Here is a 7,167-nt window from a genome sequence, read left to right as displayed (position 1 = left end):
CCTTCCCGGACCCTGCTCCCTCCGTGCCCCCGCGGGGGTCAGGGGCCGCGGGCCCCGCCGTTGCCCTGCCCGGGCTGCACCGGCCGGTGGGCCCCGAGCAAAGCTGCCTGCTGGGCACGACAGCAGAGCCCCGGGACGCACAGCCCAGCCTGCACTCGCCTCCGCCTGCCACTCACCGGGGAGGGTGGCCGGGCTGGCCCCCAAGTCACCGCGTGGGTTCTTGCTCATCCAGACGGACAGAGTCCCGCCAACCTCCAGCCTCTCTCCACTGCCACACAAGTTCATCCAGCTACTGATGGCTCCTGGAGCAGGTCTGTGCACTCTCTGCCTCTGCTCTTGGGCAACCTGGCCCCGGTGGCTGGAGAAACTCGGCGAGGAACAAATGAAATACCTGTAAAGCTGGAGTCAGAGGAGAGTTGTAGCCTCTTCTGACAGCACTGTGCATCGCTCTGAGACAGGCACTTGTTTGCATCTGTGGTGTATCAGAACAGTGCACAAAATCTCTGGTGGCAGTTTCTACAAGTCCCCTCATTCCAGAAGGGTATCTCAGGGTCTCAGGCACGTGCCACTGTGCTGCCAGCTCTTCCCCACACACTTCTTTCCACTCCTTCCAGCACAAGTATTCCCTGTACCCTCTTACTGCAGTGAGGTATTGGCAGCTCTCAGGTCAGTGCCATCCTCATTTGGCTTTTCTTCCCCTTCTCTCACAACTGCTTTTCCATGTACCAATATACCTCACACCTCATTTCCCTCCTGAGAAGGAACCAGGAGACCTTTGTTTCAACAGTATTTTGCAATAGTGTCTTTCATTACATGGGCTCATCCTGAGGCCAGTAGCCGCAATTCTGAGTTAAATTCATCCTCTGCCCATTCTCTGCCAAACCACCATTCACCCACTCTGTTTCCTGAGCTGGGTCAGTGACATCATCCCACCTCCTGGCTCTCTACCTGGGCACAGCAACACATCCAGTACTAGAGACTTGGTAGCCACCACTGGGCAAAGAGCTACATCCCAGCTGTAGCCACAGAGCAGCTTCTTCTCCCACGGCCACCAATCCAGGCTGAGCTGCTTCTCCAGAATAACCCACTCACTGTTTCATGGGGCTGGAGTCACCACTTTGGGTGGAGGTACCCTGAGGGGCAGCTGGGCTGGTGCAGGAGCAGAATATAAATAACACACAGAAGTGGTGCTGCTGCTGGCAGCAATGGGGAAGGGCTGCACTGCTGGTGGACACAGCACCTCGGCCATCTCCTCTTCATGTCCTGAGGAACCTGGACAAGAGCTGCGCTGTCAGAAAGCCGCCACTGTCACCTTCCATGCTGCCCAAACTCACTGCTGCTGCTCTGCCTCATGGCACCTGCTCTCTCTGATTTGGATGGCAAATACTCCAAAGGGGGAACTAATGTTTTCAAGTCACCTGGCACAGGATTTATGCATAATCACCCAACTTAGGCACAGTACTAATGCTAAACAAACACAAGAAGATAGAAAAGAAACAAGAGCTCAGTGCTGGACACATTAAAGGATAACAACTCCAGTACATTGCTATAATTTCAAATGTGTGTTATGTATGAGACAGATAAAGTAGAGCACTCTAAGGGACACAGCGCTAGAATGACATCTCATCTTTTCTGCATTATGCTTATTATTTTATTCTCTTTTTCTCCACCAAAATAACATTGGAGAAAAGAGAACAGGATCAATATGAGTTAACATCCATGAACATCAAATGGAAAAAAGTGAGCCTTCAGGAGGATTTGGATGGAGGATGTGGTTGGACTTGCATCACTGAGACTGACACCATACCATGTCACTTATTCCAAGGCCCTTTCCAAAACCTACACACAGTATTTTCTGTTTCCTCCTTTGGACCCCAAAGTGGTTTGTAAGTATCAATTCATTTACCTCTGTAACACACAAGACAGCAGGTCTTGAAAAATCTGTTGATTAGTGACAGTACGAAGCTTTCCTCACGAAGAAGTAAATATATAAAACATTCCAGACCTTATGATTGGAAAGATGATCTGCCGAAAATAAAATAATGCAGCATTGTATTCCTGGGGCTGCAGACAGACAGCTGTAGTGCCTCTGTGGCTGCTGCTGAGAGGTTGCCAAACACCAGCGAGATTAACAAAACTGCTCAGTTTTCTTGCTGCTATTCAGCATCTCGTGTGTGGTAGAGTGACACTATCAAAATCATGTCCATTTCCTGTTTTTATTGGCAAAGCTCTGCCCGGCACCAGTGGCAGACACTGAAGTTATTCATAGCGAGAGGGAGGTTCCAAAAAGTAGAGGTAAGGGGAGGAGCAGGGCAGCAGCCGCCTCCTTTTCCTCCCTCATGTGAGGCTTGAGGAGAGATCATGTCTTGGAGATCTGTCTCAAGCCAGGAGTTTTTGGCAGTCGGGTACTATGAGAAGTTTGGCTTTTCATTTAGTTCAGACAGTTGATAAACGAACTGGAATCCACATAATTTTTATCATATTTGGGTTACGATGCTGAACATGCAAACCTGCAAGACACTGACAGCAGCTCTGCAGGCAGCCTGGGGACAACGCCAGCCTCTGGCATTCTGGTGGTGCCTGCCTGCTTTGGAAGGGATGCTGACCCTCTGGAAAGGCTGATGGCAAGACCCCCCTGTTAGCCCAGGGATGTCTGCCTCAAAGGGAAGCAACTGCTCAGCCACCTCCTGGCTGGTAGCTGCCTTGGGGCAAGAGTCAGGCACATGGGGGGAGAAGAGCTATCTAGATAAATTTAATTATTTACACTCCACTCAGGTGGCAGGGAGAGACAGAGTCTGGTACAGGAAGAGAGGAATGGCTGAAAATGCACCAAGGATATCTTGGTTTCATGTAAGAAACGTTACAGAGCAAGATTTGCAATGGGAACACAGGCTACCTGGTGCAGAGCACTGAAGATCAGGGTGGGAAAGAATAGAGGAGAGGAAAGGGGCTGCATGCAAAACAGGAAAAGAGAAGAGAAACAGGTGTGGGTAGGTGAATAAAGAACAGGGGAAAGAAAAGTATGAAGAGTAAAGACAACTTACATAATTAGAAGGAGTGAGGGAGGAAAGAGGAGACCACCCTAACAACCACAAAAACAGCATAAGGAACTGGAGCCTCAACCTAAAAGGGAGGGGTTTGCACAGGATGGAAAATAAAAGTAAAGCATCAAGATAACTTGAAGCACAGTGAACAGGGATTCAGCACAAAACAGCCAAAAAGGAGATGTCTCCGAGGGACAGCAGGAGATTGCAGGCTTCCACTTGCCATGCTGGAAATGATGGCTAAGGGGAAAAAAAAAAAAAAAAAAAAAGAGCCCTTCCTACTATTCTCCCTCTCTACAAGCTCTAAAAACTACAACGTGGTGCCTAGCCTCCATGATCCTATCTAAAGCAGTCCAGCAAACACGGGAGGAAGCACTGACTGCTCAGGTCTGACACCAGAGCTGCTCTGTGCACCCACAGCACCCAGCCCAGCAGGTGCCAGCTCTCTGCAGAAGCCTGCAAGGGGTCCCCTTCCCCAAAGAGGGGCTGAAAACCTTTTTCTTCCCATTATTTTTTTTCCCCCTAACACAACACTCCAAAGATTGCTTGCTTTCTGTCATTTTCTATGCAACAACAGATTTGAAAAATGAGACACCTCTCCTCAAATGTGCCCCAAGCTCCACCTTCCCTCTAACCTCTTAGTTACCATTTGTCACAGACTTTCATTAGTTGCTGTTTTCTGCTCTATCCTTGCTCCTTCCTAACCTCTCCCTGGTCCTCCCCTAGAAAACCATGTAAAAGGGACCTTTCCATAGCATCCTCTGTTAACAGGCAGTTCTCCAGCCCAGGTGCAGGACCCTGCCTCCTACTCTCCCCCTCCTCATCTGGAAGCTCAGAGCTTCCCATGGGGTGATACAGAGGGATCCATTTCCCAATTGTCAGGGAAGAGAGACAAGGATGGATGAGACAGAAATCCACCAGATGGGCTAGACTGTTTTTAAAGAAGCCATTGATTAAACTGTTCCTCATGCTCATGGGGATAAGGCAATTGGCTCAGTTGGCACTGAAGGAGGTAAAGGTTAGATATTATGAGAAACTTAGCAACTATAAGGATTGCTAAAGATGGGAAAGGTCAACCGGGAAGGCCAAGAAATCCCCATCCCTGGAGAAGTTTAAGAGCAAACATCAGTTTGGTGATCAGATGCTATTTTGCCCTTGCTTATTGCAGAGGTGACTTCTTGGCACTGCTTTCAGACCTCAGTTTCTACAGTTTCTTCATCATGTGAGGTGAAAGGACAGAGTTGGGAGTAAAGGAGGCAAAAGTGAGGACTTGTCTAATAGAAAGGAGTTCTGAGTATGTTGCAACACAGATGGAAGCTAGAGAAGAGAGGAGTAACACAGAAAATTAAGGGCTGTAGTCCATAGGCACATGTCAGGGCAAAGAAATGTGCAGCATGGGGCCAGGCTGCACTGAACTCTGCCAGGACTGGAGAAAAGGTTTGGGGTAAATAGGGGTAACAAAAAAAGGTCTAGGTTAGGTTTGAGAGCACCAGCCAGTGCAATGGATGCCAGGTATCAGACAAAATGTGTTTCTGTTGTAAATTTGGTAATTCATTAATATAAAAAAAAAACCAAACAAACAAACAACATGGCACTGGATGCAGCTTTTCCAGTGTCAGGACAGTGACACTGCTGGGTGCCTGCAGCCCAGTCTGCTGGGCCTCCAGCAACCAACATCTCAGGAGGGACCAGTGATGCTGCCCTGTTGGTTGATCTGCACATCCTCTGCAGGGCTGATGCATCTCTGAATTATTAATCCAGGGCTGAAGTCAGCACCATGTCAAGGACCTCTAAAATCCTTAAAGATAGCCAAGTCCAAGGGAACTGGGGAGTGATGGGAGAACAGGGCTCATGGGAAAGAGGACTGGATCCTACCCTGAGATGTTTGCAGGAGGCAGAACACTTGGATACTGGCACTGTCCCAGAGCAGCACCACAAGGAAGAGGCACTTACAGGAGCAAACAGAGAACTTTTGGCTCAACACATGAACAGAAGCTGAGCAAGCAGAAGCTGTTTCTTCATCCCCTCTCTTTCAGGACATAATCGATTTCCTACCTCTGCTGTAACACTCACACTGGCTTTTAACTCTCCCATTTCTTCAAGGCATATTTTCTAATCTAAGCTGACAGGACCTTCGCTCCACAAATCCCAACAGCACTTCTCAGAAGACAACTTTATAGCATTCTGATACTGTGGTGGTATCAAGTACCTGGGACTACACTGTTAAACTTAACAGCACAAAATTGAGAAAGTTTACAGATTATTTGAAGGAACGAACAGAAAAGAGCCTATTTTAAATCCTGGGTACATGCTGGAGCTCCCAAGATGGGCAAGGTTCAGACCAAGGGAAGTTTACAGGACAGAAATACACGCTGTAAATCCCCTTAAGCAGCTCAGCTCGTCCTGGTTCCTCAAGGTTTTGCCAAGGTATTTTGTTTGTACTTGTCACATGACTTACATCAGGCATCACATCCTAATCAAGACAGACACCAGTGTCTTCCCAGGCAAAGCTCCCATCCTCAGCTTGCAGGAGCAGCTTAGCTGCTTTGTACACGTAACCCCTGCCTGAGCCTCCTCCCTGCTGACCAGGGAAGGGAGGCAAGAAAAGCTGCAAGGGTCCAGGGGAACTTGCAGCCATCTCTGGTTGCTCTTCTGTTTACTGTAGAGAATAGTCTACAGCAAGGCACAAACTTGCTCAGCTGGTGTTGTGCCTAAAGGAACTCCTGGTTTTCTACAGCAGTGCACCTGAACAGATGCTCTGGGGCCAGAAGTGGTATCCTACAGAGAGGAAGGGTTTCCCCCACCCCAGGGCACAGCATCTTTGCTCAGGCTCCTCATCCTCCCAGGCTAGGGAATGCAAAGCAAGGCAACTGTTCCTACAGATTCCAGCTGCAGAACCTACACCAGCCTTTCAGTATATTCTGTTTGGAACTGGAAAAGACTCCAAATCCATTATTTGGTCCCAAGACACAGAGATTCCCCCTGCACTGAAGACTAGCTCTCATTCTGCACTGCTCATGGAATAGTGGGAAATAGTTTGCTCCTGCTGCTACTTGTCCATTCTTGCCCTTGTATCTTTTGCTCACTTTTCACAGCCTTTAAGCATTTATCTTTTCACGCCTTTGCCTGCTCTGGATTTCCCTCAAGGCTGCTTTTCCTACATCAGGGTCCTTATGCAGTGTGGAGATGTTGCAACAAAAGAAGGGAGATGCAGAGGAGCAGCAGGAAACCTCTCTCACAGAGGAGGTGCACAACATACATGTTGGAACCCTGCCTTCAGTAAAGTAGGAAAGAAACAGCAACCTCTACACTTCAAAGTTTCTGTAGGACACATATCAAAATGGGGAGCATTAACATAAAACAACCACTTAAGGTGCCTACAAAAATTGAATCTAGTTACATATTTTTAAGATTTTAGTTCCATCCACTTGCCACATTCCTGATTAATCAATGAGAAGGTTCTGTTCTCCTATTTGCAGGAATGACTGGTGCAGCTCTGGAGACACCAGAAGAGAGGAATCTCATGAGTTACACTGGGAATTGTAGGATCATACTCAGACTTGTGACATCCTGACTTCATAATCTGATTATATGGGTGTTTTTGGAAACCCTGTGTAGTGTGTCCTGCCCTGCTCCAGCATTTGTCCTCTGGGGATTACCAAGTTTGCTGCTTCATAAACACTGTTGTGGTTTGGAAACTGCCCACTTGGGACAGATGGAAACAGTGAGGAGTCTTCCCAAACTTCCCATTGATTTTAAGCTTTTGAATCTAAAATCTGGAGGTCCAGTAAAAGATCCCCTTTCCAAATAAGACCTGGGGAAGCTGTGGGCATGCAGCACTTTCTGCAAAACAAGCATGTGGCGTCTCAAGGTGTGCACCCTATTTCTATATGTAGTGGCAAAAGTGACTAGATCAAAAGCATAGTGCTTGGATAATCTACACCTCCTCTGTTTTTAGCTGCAACAGCACCCTGCTCACTGGCATTCTACTACACACCAAGAAAGCTAGTACAAGCCTTTTCCTACATCAAAATTTATCATGTCCCTGTGACATAAAATGTTTTCACAACAAATCACATTTTGGAGGGTGAATCTAAAAGAGCCCCTCTGGTGCTTGAAGAAA

Source organism: Chaetura pelagica, unplaced genomic scaffold (genome assembly GCF_000747805.2).
Source record: "Chaetura pelagica isolate M959 unplaced genomic scaffold, ChaPel_1.0 scaffold249, whole genome shotgun sequence".
NCBI lineage: Eukaryota > Metazoa > Chordata > Aves > Apodiformes > Apodidae > Chaetura > Chaetura pelagica.
The sequence above is the reverse complement of the archived record's forward strand: the minus strand, read 5'-3'. Positions refer to the sequence as shown.